General features: G+C 42.5%; 1 protein-coding gene across 4 annotated transcripts in view; it reads left to right on the forward strand.

The window, feature by feature from the left end:
* The first annotated feature begins 3125 nt into the window (after nucleotides 1-3125).
* The window catches only part of RFFL (ring finger and FYVE like domain containing E3 ubiquitin protein ligase), an 81543-nt gene continuing 65997 nt past the window's right edge, over nucleotides 3126-18671 (forward strand). Inside the window, exon 1 of one of the 4 annotated variants that reach the window (XM_012445463.2) lies at nucleotides 3126-3180. The gene's annotated coding sequence lies outside the window, so the exon portion shown is untranslated. Of the gene's footprint in view, nucleotides 3181-3416; nucleotides 3434-4101; nucleotides 4131-7760; nucleotides 7780-18671 lie in introns of those variants that run through there. The other 3 variants (XM_064378490.1, XM_064378491.1, XM_064378489.1) reach the window with 3 other exon arrangements.

Below are 18671 nucleotides of genomic sequence, written 5' to 3' on the forward strand. Positions count from 1 at the left end.
GACAAATTAGTGTTTTATTACTACTAAATACTATTGCTCACTGAAAAGGATTTCGGATTACTTGCACAATGGGTATATTATTGAGTGCCTCTGTGGAAGGGCATGATAAAGATGAAAAATAGTGATGGTGGTAATGCCTAAGGTGGAGAAAGGAGAAATGTGGGTAAATGCAGCTTGGAGGCCTCTGCTACAGTGATATACACAGTATTTAGCAGCATTACAATGATTTGGTTGTAATATAGACCAGAGGGCTCAGAAAAAAATGATTTCCACAGGATGTCATGAATCCACATTTCAATTATTGGATCCAATCAGTTCAGAACTGAACCTTCAGCTTGTAAACTAAATTTACAAAAGGACATCTCTGGGTCTCACTCATCCTTGTTCTGGACCTATTAATTTTTAATTTTTTATTTTTTATTTTAGATAGAGCCTCGCTCTGTCAACCAGGCTGGAGTGCAGTGGTGCAATCTTGACTCACTGCAACCTCTGCCTCCTGAGTTTAATTGATTCTCCTGCCTTAGCCTCCCGAGTAACTGGGATTATAGGCGCAGGCCACCACACCTGGCTAATTTTTGTTATTTTTAGTAGAGACAAGGTTTTACTACATTGGCCAGGCTGGTCTCAAACTCCTGACCTCAAGTGATCCCCCTTCCTCTGCTTCCCAAAGTGCTGGGATTACAGGCTGAGCCACCACACTCCCAGAGTGGACCTATTAACTTTGTATAGCTATGATTTCTTTCTTTCTTTCTTTCTTTCTTTCTTTCTTTTTTTTGTATAGCTATGATTTCTATGAAGAGAAAGAGCGAAGTGGTGGAAAATGCTGGGCCTTCATCACAGCTAGGAATCTATTTCAAAAGTGAGAGGATGGACAAGGTCCTCGCATATCTAGGGAAAAGGAATTAGAGGGGAAGGAGGAGACAATACATGCCTTGGAGGGTAGGGGTGAAAATAAAACCCTGGAGCGAAGGAGACCAGATGGAATTGTATCAAGGAAAGTTACAAAAACAGCCAGGAAGGAAAATGATGGGGACATTTAATTCGGATGTGAGAGGCCTTTAGCAGGTCAGTCTTTCATGCATTCCAGATGAAAGAAAGACTCGGTTTTAAATTCCAGTTTGTCAAGGCACAGTGGCTCATCCCTGTAATCCGTCATCGCTGTAATCCCAGCACTCTGGAAGGCTGAGGTGGCAGATCTCTTGAGGTCAGGAGTTTGAGACCAGCCTGGCCAACAAGGTGAAACTCCGTCTCTACCAAAAAGAAGCAAAGAAACAAATAAATTGGCCAGGCGTGGTAGTGTGTGACTGTAGACTCAAAGGTGGGAGGATCCTTTGAACCTGGGAGGTGGAGTTTGCAGTGAGCCGAGATCACACCACTGAATTCCAGCCTGGGTGACAGCGTGACCCTGTCTCAAAAAAATAAAAATAAATAAATAAATTGCAGCTCTGTGTATTCAAGACACTTCTGGTTGAAAGAAAAAAAAAGGAATAAATTCCTGCTCCACCTTTTTCTAACCGTGTGGTTTTGGGTAAATTACTTAGTATGTAGATCCTCTTTGAGGATATGGGAATAATAGTAGTCAGTTTGCTGGGTTGTGAGGATTGGAAATAATACTTGTAAAGTGACAGAGTCTGATACGTATACATGACCTTATTTTTACTTCACTTTTCCTTATGATATTCCTTGTTTGAAAATACAAATTGCTCAGAAAAACTCTGGGATTTCTCAATAGAATCTAAAGCCTAAGAAAATTGTCACTAGACATCAGTTAAAAGAAAGATTAGAGGCCAGGCGCGGTGGCTCATGCCTGTAATTCCAGCACTTTGGGAGGCAGAGGCGGGTGGATCACAAGGTCAGGAGTTCGAGACTAGCCTGGCCAATACGGTGAAACCCCGTCTCTACTAAAAATACAAAAATTATCTGGGTGTGGTGGCGCGCGCCGATAGTCCCAGCTACTCGGGAGGCTGAGGCAGGAGAATCGCTTGAACCTGGGAGGCGGAGGTTGCAGTGAGCCGAGATCGCGCCACTGCACTCCAGCCTGAGAGACAGAGCGCGACTCCGTTAAAAATAATAATAATAAAAGGATTAGAAATGAACATTCTGTTAATGACTAGGCATTGTAGCCCACGCTGGCTAACCATCCCCCGGGCCGCCCTGCAGCTGCGCGGTTTACTAAGCACAGCTACCTGCATTCGCTCACTAAATCCTCACGCCAACCTGCGTTTCTGGGATGAGAAAACCAGAGTTCCTTAAGGTGAAGTACCTTGCTGAAAGGTGCATGGGGGGAAAGGCGTGGTTTCCTGCTGTGTCATGATCGTTCTACCACAGCGTTCCTCAGCAGTTTCCTCACCTTCCTGAGGGGAAGTAGCTAGTCCTAGGGGTTTAGACTGGAAAGTGCTAGAGTGAGTGGGACAAACATGGGTTTTTAGGTCCCACAGACCCGGCCTCTAATAACTCCCAGCTGTGGGACCCCGAATAAGTTCGTGACCCCTAATGGGGCTGGGTTTCTGCAATGATGAAGTGGGAAAAACCATCGCCTGCTCACAGACTGATGAGAGAGGCAATGAGACATTAAAGCCACCTTTCAAAGTTTTATTATGAAATGAGTTCAGCGATGTTAAGGGACTCGATCAAGGTCACCAAGCCGAGTCTTGACCCAGCTAAGCTTGGACCTGAACCCTTGGGCGCGTCTAGCAGAGTTGTGTGATCAAAGTAACCAGGAGCAGTCCACAACCTGACTTCGGGGAAACGACGCCTCCTATAGGACGCAAGGCTCCGGCCGCCTTGGCCCCGCCTCCGGGAGCCTCAGCTCCGCCAGGGGGCGCGCGCGCGGAGGCCGCACTCGAGGCCGCCGCGCGCCTCGCTCTTCTCTATGGTGACTCGGGGGCGGCGGGAGCGGAGGCGCGCTCCCGAGAGGGGGCGGGGCCGAGCCAGGGGCGGGGCCGTGCGAGGGGCGGGAGTGGCCGGGCCAGGCCGGCTGGGGATGGGTGCGGGGGGGGCCGACTTCCTGGGGCCGCCCGTGAGGATGTCGCGACCGCCCCCGGGTGCCCCTCAGCCCCGGAGACGCCGCCGCGGCGGAGTCCGCAGCCTCCCTGCCTGAGGCGTCCGCGGCCGGTATCCGGCCCCTCCCCTCGCCTCGCCTCCCCTCCCAGGTGCTGGCCGGGCCGGCGGCCGCAGCAGGTGAGGAGGCGGCGGCGGCGGCAGCGCTGGGGGCCGTGGGGCGCCCGGCCTGGGGAATGACGGGAAGCGGGGCGCTCGGGTGCCGCCAGGCTGTGGTCTGGGGGCTCCTCCTCTGTGTGGGTCGCGGCCTGGGACTCTCCCTGCCCTACAGGGGTGGGGGGAAAGCCCCTTCCTTGCTGGAAGTCTCCGCCTTGAGGGCAGCCCACACCTGTCCTTTGAAAAGTCCTCTCAAAGAAAGCGTTTCACCTGTGGGGTCAGTAACAGGAGACGTGCGTCCTCGACTACCCCAAGCGCCCTGCAGACCGGCAGGTCTAGTTGGCTTGTGGCGAAAAGATAGATGCCTCTTTGTACGGCAGAGGAAACTGAGGCAGGTCTGCGGCGGCCTGCTCACCCCTTTAAAGGAACCAGCCGGTCCTTACCTCCGTCTTAGACGGAGGCGGCTGGAGGAGGGAGGTTTGGAGTTTGGAGGTTGGATGGAGAAGTTTGGGAATGCGGCTCTACCCCCAGGGTCCGCCGTTCCCTCGCTTGGGAGTTGTCCTCTGTTCGCGATGTGTGTGAGGTCGCCACTGTGCGGCAGCGGTCAAGACCGAGAGGGAAATGGGGCCTCTCTTCAGCCGGCTGCCCAGGAGACATTTGACCAGACATGGGGAAGTCTGGCGAGACCAGGGGAGCCAGAGCCTCCGCTGGCGCGTCTGCTCATGAATTCAGGCTGGCAGAAGAGACAAACGACAGCGTATTTTCTCCTTTTTGATGGTCTGTCATTTGTTCTAGGGGGGGAAAAAACCGTGTAATCAAGAGTCACCGTGCACTCCCTAGTCTACCATAAGGAAGGATTATTGTTAGCTTGGAAATAGGGTTTTACCCACAACTGTCACTTTGCTCCCTGGTTAAAGGCCAGAGTGACGTGATGAGCAAACATCTCGGGGTGCCTGTGGCCTTCTAAGAAAGCAGTAAGTTCCTTATGTATCCCTTTGATTATTGGTTTGGAGGCAGAGAGACTTCCTGTTACCACTGTCGCTGCAACTGTTTGGGGTGCCTAATCATTCTCCCAGTGACAGTTCAGTTTACTCAAATGTGGGCTGGGCTGCCCATTTATTATACCATTCTTCTAGGAATGGGAGTAGGCAGGGGACAAGGCACTGGGCTGAATTTGTGTGGAGTTCTAGGGCTGCAGCCTAGCCGTGACAATTCTTTCTGTTCAAGGGATTTCAGGTTTGACAACTTCTTTATCCTTTTCCCTGATTGCATTCTCTTTCACATTCAAGGAAATAGATGATGGCAAGGGTTTCAGAACTTTTATTGTATATTTACTAATTCTGAATTTTAGAGTACAATTCATAAGTTACAGTTTATTTAGAGGTATTCTTAAGTTTGAAAATTCTTGGGTACTGTACTTAACAATTGCAGATGGATGTGGCAGGGCTAACTAATATCTTGATGGTGACTGAAGAAAATGTTCTTGTAATCTAGGACACACTTATTTTAATATCCATCTAATTACAAAGACTAGCCCATTAAAAACTTTTGTATTGGTCAGGTAGACAGTGTGATATCTTGTTTACATTGGGATCAAGGGTTGTAAATACTGTAAATCGACCAGTTTAACCAACTGCCAAAATAACATGCACAAAAAGAGAAAGCTCTTCTCAGAAACTGTAAAAATTGGTTTATTTCAAACCTCTCCTGACCAAGCCAGTTGACATAGCTCTGCTTAGTACCATCTAATAGGAACACCTTTTTTTTTTTCCTTTGGAAACAGTCTCACTCTGTCACCCAGGCTGGAGACAGGGTTTTGCTGTGTTGGCCAGGCTGGTCTCAAACTCCTTCAGCTTAAGCAATCTGCTGGCCTCTGCCTCCCAAAGTGCTAGGATTATGGGTGTAAGCCACTGTACCCAGTGGTGTAATCATGGCGACCTCCTAGGCTTAGGTGACTCTCCCTTCTTAGCCTCCAGAGTAGCTGGGAATTCAGGCAGGAACGACCACTCCCAGCTAATTTTTATATTTTTTGCAGAGGTGAGGTTTTGCCATGTTGCTGGTCATGAACTGGGCTCAAGCGATCCTCCTGCCTTGGCTTCCCAAAGTGGTGGGATTATAAATGTGAGCCACCTCCTGGGGCTGAAACACTTCTTAAGGGTAGTGGAAAAGGCATTTTCAGTGACCAGCATTTAAGAAGACAAAACAAACAGCAACAATAACAAAAAAGGGCACAATTTCTTTTCTTATTACATGTGCATTGTGATTTAAATATAGTCACACCCATCTCTATGAGTGTCACGCCTAAGATTTTCTAAAAAAACCTCTGTAAACCTAAGAAGTTGTTAGGGGGACTAATTCCGCCTTGATTTTTTATTCTTGACATAGAACATTTAATACTGCCATTGTTTTAATGATAGATACTTTTATACCAAACTTGTACTAGCCATAGTGTTTATGTTTTTGGAGGAAAGATTTAACCTCTATACTTTAGAATCTCATAACTTGTTAATACAACAACAGCGTTAAGGTGTTAGAGTTTAATGAGAACACATAGTTTAAATTGTTACTGATGAAGTCTCAAGCAAGGAGCTGCTTCATTATTACTGTTGTTTCTTTTTTTCTTCTATTTTTTTTAATTGAGGTCCTCACTCATTTTTTTCTTTTTTTCTTTTTCTTTTTTTTTTTTTGTTGTTATATTATTGTTGTTTCATAATGGTTACTGGTTTGATGATGATTACTAGTTATTTTTGTTTCGCTTCTGGTTATTGGTAATGGTTATTTGGTGTTTATGTAAGAAAGATTTTGACAGTTGTAGACAGTCTTTTTTTTTATTTTGTAAGTTGTCATGCCAGTATCTTTTTTTTTTTTTCCTAAGTTGAGATGGGGTCTCACTCTTGTCACCCATGCTGGAGTGCTGTGGGATGATCCCAGGTCACTGCAACCTCGAGTCCTGGGCTCAAGCAAGCCTCTTACCTCAGCCTCCCAAGTACCTGGGACCACAGGTGTGTGTCACTATGCCCAGCTAATTTTTGTGTTTTTGGTGGAGACAAGAGTTTTGCCATGTTGCCCAGGGTGGTCTCACTCCTTCAGCTCAAGCGATCTGCTGGCCTCCGCCTCCCAAAGTGCTGGGATTATGGGTGTGAGCCACTGTGCCCAGGCTGAAGACAATCTTTTCATATACAAACAGACTCCCTGTTCTTTCATAGTGAAATATCTGATCACTTTCTTACTTTGTGACTTTATATTAATTAGGGAGTTTTAAAATAGTAAAACTAATTTGGCTCTTAATAGGATATCCTGTTATATCTCACATAAAAGCCACCTCAGATAGGTAGGAATTGGCCTCCTGTATTTAAAGACCTCTGGTCTTCCTGTTTCCAGGATTTAACAGTTGCCGTGGTCAGGACAGTGGTCATATCTAATCCTGTTATGCCAGTCTTAGTTTAAACCCATTATCCTTTCTCTTCATTAAGACTGTCATGAAGTTCCTCCCTTGCTTTTCTTATGGAGGGTGGAATATTCCACAATTTTGATGTATTTGGGCATGTTAACATTCTGAAGTGAAGCTAAGCAGTTGGTTAAAAGAGTCTGCACGTTTTTAAACAGTTTCCTTTTTAAAGCATAACATCTGCAATTCGGTTGGTGCCAGTGGCTCATGCCTGTAGTAATCTCAGTACTTTGGGAGGCGGGTGGATCACCTGAGATCAGGAGTTAGAGACCAGCCTGACCAACATGGTGAATCCCGGTCTCTATTGAAAACACAAAATTAGGCGGGGCGTGGTGGCTCACACCTGTAATCCCAGCACTTTGGAAGGCTGAGGCAGGAGGATCACCAGGTCAGGCATTCGAGACCATCCTGGCCAGCATGGTGAAATGTCCATCTCTACTAAAAAAATACAAAAATTAGCTGGGCATGGTGTCACACGCCTGTAGTCCCAGCTACTCCAGAGGCTGAGGCAGGAGAATCGCTCGAACCCAGGAAGCAGAGGTTGCTGTGAGCCGAGATCGCCCATTGCACTCCAGCCTGGCGACAGAGGGAGACTCCATAGCAAAAAAAAACAAACAAAAAACCCCACAAAATTAGCCAGGTGTGGTGGTACATGCCTATAATTCCAGCTACTTGGGATACTGAGGCAGAAGAATGACTTGAACCCGGGGGGATGGAGATTGCAGTGAGCTGAGATTGTGCCACTGCACTGGGCAACAAGAGCGAAACTGTCTCAAAAAAAAAAAAAAATCTGCATTTTCTCTGGAGTAAAACCAGCTTTTTTAATCTGATCGTAAAACAAAAGCTGGTTTTTTTCTCCCTGCTTTCTCCTAATAGAAAGTCTTTATTAACTTTTCCTTACTGTTTTGCTAGTAACGTGACTGGTGACTGGTAGGGAACGATAACCTCGTGGTAACGGGAGATCCTGAAGTCTTCTGAATCATCAGACAGGTCACATTGTGTTGAGTCAGTACAGCTTTTGCCTTTTGAGCATGTTTTATTGTCAGGAGTTTCTAAAAGCCACCCACTTCTTGAACAATGAGATACCTGGTGATTTGCTACTGAGTCACTGACTGAGATATTCTTTAAAAATGCGGATTGCCCAGCCCCACTTCCTGGAGATTTTGATTGAGTGGGTAAGTGATGACCAGGGAGCTACCTTTTATTCTTTTTTCTATTTTATAATTTATTTTTAGTGTGAGGCCATACCCCATGGAAGCTACCTTGTTTATTTACTTATTTTTTTATTTTTGTTTTTTTGAGACGGAGTATCACTCTGCCCCCAGGCTGGAATGCAGTGGTGTGATATTGATTACTGCAACCTCCGTCTCCTGGGTTCAAGCAATTCTCCTACCCCAGCGTCCCAAGTAGCTGGGATTACAGGCACCCACTGCCAGGCCCAGGTAATTTTTGCATTTTTTGTAAAGATGGGATTTCACCACGTTGGCCAGGTTGATCTTGAACTCCTGACCTCAGGTGATTCACCTGCCTTCACCTCCCAAAGTGCTGGGATTATAGGTGTGAGCCATCCCGCCTGGCTCCCTTTTGTTTTTTTTAATTTTTAGATTGAAATTATGCACATTGAAATTCCTTATAAATTGGTAGCCCCTCTAATAGAATCATTATGCTATGCAGGATGTTTGATTTGCTAGAATAGCACATTTCCTAGTCATGACAGATAACAAAGGGCTTTTATAACTTTTATGTAAATTGCTTTACAGTGAGGCGGCCTCTGCTGTATTATTTATCAGGAGTCATGAGGGAAGGTTTTTGGTGAAAGTAGCTTCCTTTATCTCATGAGTGGACAAATGAATGATAATGTGGAAACAACTGGAGGTCTGAATAGGTAGTTGAATCTAGTTATGATCAGTGTTGGATGGGAGAGATGCCTGGGAATTCTCTGTATGTCGAATTTTAGAATAAAGTCAGTTTGCCAGTTTTATTTTTACACAGCTGAAGCCTTAATTGAAAATAATAGGTGCGTAATAAATAGTTAATAAAATTTAGTCACCAGTCCTTTGATGAGTTCGTGGGAGGAAGAATAATTGCTGTAATATAGAACCATCTGACTTAAAACAGATTCAGGCATTAGATGTGTTAGGGAATAGACAAACCTGGTTTTGAATTCTGACTCCCCCACTTCCTGGCTGTGCTACCTTGGGTAAATTACTTAACCTCTGTGAGCTTAATTGTTTTCATCTGCAAGATGAAAATACCTGGTAGGACTGTTAGGTGGCTTAAAAGAGGGAAAATATGCATGAGAGGATTAAAAGAAAATATATTTTTTGTACATTGTAGGCAACTCAATAAACGTCTCTTCTCCCACTTCCTCACACAATTTTTATTCTGTAGGTTTAAGCTGCTTTTCTGAATCCAACTTTCTCTATATCTCTTTCCAGGAATATCTATTCAGTCAGCTCTTTCAGAAAATGTATGAAAGAGTGAGGACTAAAGTTAAGAACCAGAGAATATGGGTAAGAAGAATGAGTCACAGGACAATTAGCAACACTTTAAACAGTTTTTTAGAATGAATGGAGTGTTGGCATGTGCCCAGAGTTACTATCTGCAGGAATAAATGAATAACATTACCCAAATTCTGCCGTCTGTATTTGGACGGTAGCCCAGGAGCTCAGGAGCTCAGACTAGCCTAGGAGGCTTTGAGGGTGGACCCATTAAGTAGCACCTGACATCCATTTCTTTCCTTATCTTCCTTTCTCCCTTTTGGTCTTTGTTTCTCTATCCCTCTCTCCTCCTTTTCCCTCTTTCAAGCTGCCCTTCCTTTAAGACGAAGGCTGGGTCCCTGGAACTCGAGGCTAAAAGAGGTTTCTGGTTGCTAACACCTGTCTCCTAGCTAAATGAATAAGCTCTTTTGTGGGCAGGATGTTAAAAAAGCTGATTAGTACAATACCAGCTTAAAGGGCCAATTAATGATACAGCATATGTAAATCACAGTGATTTAAAGCCATTTTAGAGATTAGTTTCTTATACTATATATTTATTTTCTATGTTGAATTATGATGTCAGTTGAATGTTTACATCTAAACCATGAATCTATTGATTGCCTAAACAGACTAATTTCTGTCATATTGATTGGGAATCATTTATATTCTAAAGAAGTTTCTACCCTTAAGGGCCTTTGTATTGTTTGGCAAATGTCTAACTAGTGTGTAATACAATTAAAGTTTTGTTCACTGCTGGTGCCATAATTAGTTTAATTTCTGCTCCTTATATATTTCTGTTGGCAGCTGGAAAATTAAAATACTAGATGTTGCATAAAACTGCTTTTTTGAGGGGTGATTTTACTGTCAGTTGAATGGACTTAGGCCTCAGGGTACATTTTTTAAGATGTCTTAGTCAACTTTCCTGTAATAGTCTTTCTCTCTATAGAATTAATGTATTAAGACACATAATTGGCTGTTTAAGCATTCAGAAGAGACATTGGCCTCTTACCCAGAGATTTTTTTTCTATATCTCTTTTGAGGAAATGTGTGTCATTTTTGGAAACTCCTAAATATATTACAGTTACATCAGCACATGAATTTTTGCAAAGACTAGAGAATGAAGTGGTTTTCTCAGATAAGCTATATTATTATTTGTTATGTATTCCCAAATCATTGTTCTATGCTTTTTAGACTGTAGTGTTTCCAACCTGATGTGAAAGTAGAAAGGCTATGATGTGATGCCTCGTAAATCCTCCCCATAATTTTTCTGTGTGTTTCACAGAAATGGCTTTAGTCTTCAGGAGCTGAAGTTACTCTCAAGGAGACTTTACATTGAATAACTCGAATACACACTTAATTTCCTACAAGCTTCTTGGAGGGACACTCACCAGGCCGCTGATTTCATGGAGTTATGACCTATACAGGTTTTTATCTCTGTTAAAGTTACTAACCTTTTTTTTTCAGGTTGAAAAGTGACCTTGGTCTGGTAATTTCTTCATTGTCCTCTCCTCTGAAAAGATACAACAAAACCTTCTTGCTCTCTCAGCAGCCTTTTTCAGCTGCTACCTACCGCTATGTGCTGAATTTGAATTTGAGCACACTTCAGTATATGATTTTGTTGAGCTAATGTTATCTGACTTTTTAAAGCTGCCGCTCTGCATTGCTACAGTTAAAGCTACATCTTCTGTTTTTATGTTCACATGCCTTTTCTAGAACTGCATATAAAAATATGTTTTCATTATCTCTGGGTTGTGGAGTGAGCCGGGTTACCTGGGACAGTCATTTGTTTCTACCAGTGGCTAGTTCTAAGAGTAGGGAAAATCCACCTGGATTTGAACTACTTGCAGCCAGTATGATTTGCTGAAACGTTTTAACTTCTTTTAAAAGAAATGCTGCCTAGTCATCTTGAAACTTACAGAAAGTTAGGCCAAGTGAAGGCTCTGCTGGCTTCTGAGTGGTTAACTGCAACTTTAATTAGTGATCAACATCATTGTTTATTTGCAACTGCTGGATTATGTTAAAAGATTTGGAAGGAAAAAAAGCTTTTCTTAGGTAAATTGTGCATCCTCCTCTCCTACCTTACCCTTTTCTTGTCTTACTCTTTCCATTTGCTTTGGAAAATCTTTCCAGTCTTGGTACTGATCCCATGTATATAGTCTTAGTGGCAATTAAATCAGTGTATTTTGTCCTAAAATATACAAGAAACTATGTGCCTTACCCCCTGCATTTTCTGCTAATCCTCCCATGCTTTTTTACTTTCATAATGATTAAGATATCTGCCTGAGAAATAACCAAGCTGCTGCTTCTGTCAACTTCCATCCCTCTTCTAGGTCTTGTGTCAGTAGATGCATAGCCAATTGCAGTTGGGTTGGATTGTACCGTCTTAACTATGCTAAGTATTATTTTACACGGTGTGGAGGAGCATATGCTTTATTCTAAAATGCTGGGTAACGGAATGTTCTAATTTGGGGAGAGAGGAAGGAGTGTTTTCTAGGACTTTAGCAGGAGTAGGTCTGCTGAAATTTAGCTAGTTTGAGGAATCTGAATTTTTATCAAGGGGTGGAGAGGAACAGTTAGGGGCTAAAATTATGTGCAAGTGGGGGTAGGAAGGAATAATTTAGGAGATGAGGACTTTCCCAGTCCACAGTGGAAAATTCTTAATCTTTCTGATTCTCTTATATTTGTCTACTTATCATATACTGATGGAAGAGTTTGTGTAATCATTCTATGTCAGAGCTAAAGTATACCTTAGCCATTGTTTACTGAGAGGGTGGGAAGAGAGATTTCGGAATATTCTCAGCTTGTCAAAGGGCATTCCACCTTCCTGTTGTACTCTTGGCCATATGGTTGAATCCAGGACTTCAGATGATTCTTAATCCTCACCACCACTGCCATTGATCTAGTTCAGTGTTCCCCAACTCTGAAATGTTGACACAGTTCGAGACCAGCAGCTTGAGGAATAGTGACTGTGTACCCATCAATTAATGGGGGACATTAAAATGATAGTAGTTCTGCAACTTCACTTCTAGATGATCTTCATCAGATTCCTAAATTGCATTTACTTGATAAAATTTTCGCTACAGCACATCAACATGTCTCTTGCACTACCCAAAGCAGTATTAAAAAGGAAAATATGTTGACAATTACTATCTAGTTTGGTTTTTATTTGAGATACAGGCTCTTCTAGGAAAAGAATGCAAGAACAAAAATAAAAATAAAAAAATAAATAAATGAAAGCGATACAGGCTATCTATAACCACATTGTTATTTGTGGAAATGTTAGCAAAAAGCAGCCTGAAATCTTTCTCCTTATCTCGTTTTAAAAACAACACAAACAGGTTGGGTGGTGGCTCACACCTGTAATCCCAGCACTTTGGGAGGTGGAGGTGGGTGGTCACTTCCATCACTTGAGGTCAGGAGTTTGAGACCGTCTTAGCCAACAAGGTGAAACCCTCCTCTGCACTAAAAACACAAAACTTAGCCAGGCATGGTGGGGCATGCCTGTAATCTCAGGAACACAGACATTATAAAAATAAGCCTCTAGGCCGGGCGCGGTGGCTCAGGCCTATAATCCCAGCACTTTGGGAGGCTGAGGCGGGTGAATCACGAGGTCAAGAGATCGAGACCATCCTGGTCAACAAGGTGAAACCCCATCTCTACTAAAAATACAAAAATTAGCTGGGCACGGTGGCGTGTGCCTGTAGTTCCAGCTACTCGGGAGGCTGAGGCAGAAGAATTGCTTGAACCTGGGAGGCGGAGGTTGCGGTGAGCCCAGATCGCGCCATTGCACTCTATCCTGGGTAACAAGAGCGAAACTCCGTCTCAAAAAAAAAAAAGCCTCTAGTTTTATTTGGGGGGGATTGATACACCATATTTGAATTCTGAATATCATGTCAGGAAAGCAGTTTTCGATGCCATGGCATATAGTTAAATGTTTGTGTGTTTTAATATACAGTTGGTCTTTCCAACCAAACATCAGTTTTTTTTTTTCCTTTTTTTTGAGACAGAGTCTCACTCTGTCACCCAGGCTAGAGTGCAGTGATGCCATCTTGGCAACCTCTGCCTCTTGGGTTCAAGTGATCCTCCCACCTCAGCTTCCCGAGTAGCTGGGACCACAGGCGTGTACCGCCACACCTGGCTAATTTTTATATTTTTTGTAGAGATGGGGTTTTACCATGTTTGCCAGGCAGGTGTCAGACTTCTAACCTAAAGTGATCTGTCTGCCTCGGCCTCCCAAAGTGTTGGGATAAGTGTTGGGATTACAGCTGTGGGCCTCCACGCCTGGCCTGTCACTTTTTAAGATGGGGACAAATTGAAATCTGCTGCTGTTGTTATGTGTTACAAATGTTATGAAAGCATATTAAAATGTACTTTCTGGGGCCAGGTGTGGTGGCTCATGCTTGTAATTCTGGCACTTTGGAAGGCTAAAGCGGGCATATCACTTGAGCCCAGGAGTTCAACATCAGCCTGGTCAACATAGTAAAACTGTGTCTCCAAAAAATATAAAAAAATAGCCAGATGTGGTGGTGTGCGCCTGCAGTCTCAGATACTCAGGAGTCTGAGATGGGAGGATTGTTTGAGTCCAGGAGTTCAAGGTTATAGTGAACTATGGTTGCACAACTGTATTCTAGCATGGACAACAGAGTGAGACCCTGTTTCCAGAAAAAAATAATAAAAATTGTGTAACTTCTTTATTGGAGATTATATACAAATTGTGACCTTCTTTTTATTCCTAAAGGCTTTAGTGAGGTTATATGTTTATTGCAATAGATCTTAAATTTTAATATGCATCAAAAATCTCCTAGGAGCTTGTAAAAAATAAAGATTCCTAGTTCCTAGCCCAGCCCTACAGAATTAAAGTGTTTGGGATAGAGATGTGGGATTCTGAATTAGCTTATCTGTAGACCCCACTTGGAGAAAGCATTTCTGTGAGAAATTAAAAAAAAAAGATTGAGAAATGCTGTTAGCTGCCTTATTTTGCAGAGGAGGAATTTAAAGCACAGAAAAGTCAAGAGACTCAGACTTACCTAGGATATCCAGATAGTTTTTTGGCTCTTGCAGATCAGAAGAGGTTAGGTTGGCTGACTACTCTGGATTGGTGCTCTTTACATTAGATTATAGTCCAGGGATGTGCAATCTTTTGGCCTCCCTCAACCACATTGGAAGAATTATCTTTTGCCACACGTAAAACACACTAACACTAACGATAGCTGATGAATGTTTATGATTTTGTGTTGGGCCCAGAGGCTGTGCATTGATCAAGCTTGGATTATACCATGGTGCCTCCTTGGTGGTTTATCTAACTGGCTTTAAATTAGAAGCTATAAGATAATGAGGGCAAGGATACTTTGATTCCCTCAGAATAATAATGACTAAATTGGCACTTCATAGTGCGAAAAATTTGTGCTTCTTAAACTATCTGTGGCGAAGGACCAGTTTTGTAAGGGTTTCCCTCCACCCCCCAATCTGTTACCAACTAATATTTTTGTAAAGTACAAGAAAAATGAGTCACCAGAAAAATCATGCACTTGGATGTCACAGCGATGTCAAAGTACTAGAAATGTTTCTAAATGCTTACTGTGATTTTCTGTGTTTATCTTGACATGAATGGGCCTCCAGCAGTCTGACACACACACTTTGAATAGCATTGTTCCAGGTGGTTCTGAGGACATCTTAGGAACTTATCAGAGGTCTTGGTCATTTTCTTCCTCATGCCACCTGCAACTGAGAATTCCCATTCCTACCTGGGGAGAGAAGTTTCATGATTTGGTGATTTCCTCAGTCAGAACTACAATTAATAGTACTTAGGGATTAGTTAAGGAACATTTACCTTTAATATATTTATTTTTATTTTTAAAACCAGAACATTTACTGAGTGTCTAATTATTGAAATTCTTAAGATGAACTGTATGCTGCAACAGCTGCCCTCTTGGATATAGGTGTTGTTCTTTCACAGAATCCATGCCTGAATCTGCTGTATACAATTTTTAAGTGCCTCATTTGACCAGTTTTGGTGGTATTTTGTCGTTTAACCTTGGCACTCCAGTTATCCTTCTCTTTGCGCTTGGCAGCATAGCGTAGCCACATTTGCCACAGGTCGACTTCTGAAGGTGGTAGGCCTTATCATGTCTTATTGTGATGCTTTCCAAACGATGATGTTCCCTTCATCATCTTTTAATTATTGCTCCTTGCAAAGCAATGTGCCCAAAGTAGCCAACCTTTAATATATTTAAGAGTAAATTGAGGCTAGGTGCAGTGGCTCATGCCTGTAATCCCAACACTTTGGGAGGCTGAGGTGGGTGGATTACTTGAGGTCAGGAGTTCGAGACCAGCCTGGCCAACATGGTGAAACCCCATCTCTACTAAAAATACAAAAATTAGCCAGATGTGGTGGCACACACCTATAGTCCCAGCTACTCAAGAGGCTGAGGCAGGAGAACTGCCTGAACCTGGGAGGCAGAGGTTGCAGTGAGCCGAGATCATGCCACTGCACTCCAGCCTGGGACACAGAGCAAGACTCCGTCTCAAAATAATAATAACAACAACAACTTGATAGAACTTGCATTGGGGGCTTGTATCAAGAGGCATATTCCCCTCCTTTGACTAAATACTGGAAAGAAGTTTCTAACTTCTTGGCCTGTAGTTTAACTCACAGTTAAGATGCTTAAAGATGGGAGACAGAAAATAAAATTTAGAGGTGTGCAGTTTCTTTGAGACACTTTTGTGTTTGCTTTTTAGAGGGCTTTTGTAAATAGTCTTGCAACAAGATCATTTTTCAAGCAACAAGAAAAAAAGAAAAAAGTTTACGAAGATACATTATTGTTTTTTGTGGTTTTAATGTCAAAATTAGTGTTGATTTGGAGCAGGCGGGGAAATCTCTCTATGCATGCTTTCATCCTGGTTTGATTGCTTAGTTGGATGAAATGTCAAACTTGATAGATTATTGGAGCTGTTATTTTGGTAGTTAAACAATAATGAAACTGTTTGAATGTTTTCGGAGAACACTGCTTCCTGTGTCTGGATTTACACTGGAGAAAGTTTCAATTGTTCACAAGCAATACTGGTTAGAAAATGCAGCTTCTGTGGCTCTTAACACAGCTGTCTAAATTACTAGCTATATGGAGGCGTTTGGACAAGCACAGCTTAACACTTTTGGAAACAATTTGTTTCTGATTCCAAAAATGTCCGTGGTTGTTCCCTGAATAGTTGAGAAAACTAGAAATGGGAGAAAGGTATTGCATATGTCTAGGTTGTTCCAGTCAAGTGTTTTTTCTGTAAGCATCTCTAGAACAAATCTATCTTTTTAACTAAGGATGAGAGGTTGATGGGACTGTTGTAGCAGCCCCCTGGGCCTTTCTTTCCTTCTTCATGACTGTTCAGCAGGGTAGCATGTTGTCAGCTTGTGTGCCAGCCTACAGAGGGCTTGGGTTATTATAACCTTGATTAGGAAAGAGGGATAGGGAACAGGAGTGAGAGGACAAATGTGTTTTGAAAGTCCCACTGCCTGCTCTGTGAAGTGTTGAATTTTCACTTTGAACTTCACTGTTGTTTGGTGATAGATGTTGTAAAACTGTCTTTACAGACTATTTCCTTTCCTATTGAAATCCATATGTTGGCCACAGGAGCTTGGGGAGCATTGGGCAGGCTCAGCAGGATTTATTTAACTCATTCCACTGTGTCAGATGATACTTTTTCTGAATGAATTTGTATGCATTCTTCAGTGGGAGTTAGGGGAAGGCTTATCCTTGTCTAAAAGCATGAGAGAATTTTGTGTAAGACTGATCAAAAGACTGGCACTTCTTTTGCTATGTGGTGCTTCTCTTTGTGCCCTATTTTACCTGTATGAAAATTACCAACAGTTATGTGCTGTCCAGGTGCCAGGGACTTTGCTGTATTAACACGTTTAATCCTCCCAACAATCCTATGAGATGTGTAGGTGTTACCTGTGTTCTACAGATGCGAAAATGCTGCAGAGAGAAATTAAAGTGGGGGGCCCAAAGCCACACAGTGTTGGAACCCAAGTATTCCAGCTGTAAAGGTTGAGCTGTCAACCACTGGGCGCCAGCTGCCTCACACTCCATCAGGATGATTACCTTTTGAATGGGTCTTTACAAATAGGTTCTGTTTCATATGTGGGCTTAAAACTATTCTTTTTAACATGGGGCTACTTGTGTGGAATGTGATTTAAAAACGATATTAGCAATACTTCTTACTGGTTTTAGTTTTGTTATTACTGAAGGATGTTTTATAGTTTATTCTAAAATTGTGAACGTTTTTGATACATAAACCAGTCACCCTTAAAAACACATTTGGCTGGCCGGGTCACACCTGTAATCCCAGCACTTTGGGAGGCTGAGGTGGGCGGATCACCTGAGGTCAGGAGTTTGAGACCAGCCTGACCAAAATGGTGAAACCCCATCTTTAAAAAAACAAAAATAGAAACACACACACACACACACACACACACACATACACACACATACACACACACAAATTCAGCTAAATAAATAGCTAAACCATTGGATTAGAGAAGAGTTCACTGGTGGTTATTTTTTATGGTTTGTTTTTTTTTTTTAGTGGGGGGTGGGGGAGTCTTCCTGTTTGTTAGTAGGTCTTCTCAATGAGTTGAATTCTACATAAGATACATAGATGTTACTGCCCCACAGGGCCTCATCTTGTAACTGGTGTTAGTTGAATAAATGATGATACACCATTTCCAGTAAGAGGCCTGAGTCAGTGTAGAAAGTAAAAGTTGGTTATCTGGGCTTGAGGCAAATATTCTGCTTTTACTACATATGAAGTCCTCTGAGGATGGGGACAGAGAATCACAGAAGCAGTATTGTTTTTATTTTTTCCACCATCTCTCCCACAAATCTGTCTTCATTTGTAAGTAAAACTATTTGTAGTATTTGCCTGTCATATATCTTACCTGGAAACCACATCTTTCACAACTTATTTGTCTAATTACTGCAGTTTTTGGATGTTTCTGATAGCAGACGCTGCCTGCTGAACTAAAATTGCAATGAGAGTTCATTCATTCTGGACTGGTTACTTCTGCAACCTTCTGGACCATTACTCATGGCTTTGAGGAGGCTCAATAAAAATATTGTGACAGATAGGGCACAGGTAGTGCCTGAAAGTATTTCAGATATTTGGGCCAACAGCCATTCTATGCTTAAATAATTATCTCTCCTGCATAGTAGAGACTGCAAAATAGTATGAACATGCTATAATTTATAAACTTTTTGCCTTTCTTAGTTCCCCCATAGTGGCTGGACAGTTGACTAAATAATTGCCCCCCTTTTATTTAAACTTTATTTTTAGGTAATTATAGATTCACAGGAAGTTGCAAAAACACTACACAGTTCCCATGTACCCTTCACCCATTTTTCTCCCAATGGTTATGTCTTATTTAGCCATAGTACAATATCAAAACCAGGAAATTGACATGGTACTCTGTGTGTGTGTGTGTGTGTGTGTGTGTGTGTGTGTGTGTGTGTGTAGTTCTGAGCCATTTTTTTTTTTCATTTAAAGGAAGCTATACTGTATTTATCACATTAGCAGCTACATAGATTGTAACAATGTCC

Source organism: Aotus nancymaae, unplaced genomic scaffold, assembly GCF_030222135.1.
Source record: "Aotus nancymaae isolate 86718 unplaced genomic scaffold, 86718_ANA_hifiasm-v0.15.2.pri h1tg000018l, whole genome shotgun sequence".
NCBI lineage: Eukaryota > Metazoa > Chordata > Mammalia > Primates > Aotidae > Aotus > Aotus nancymaae.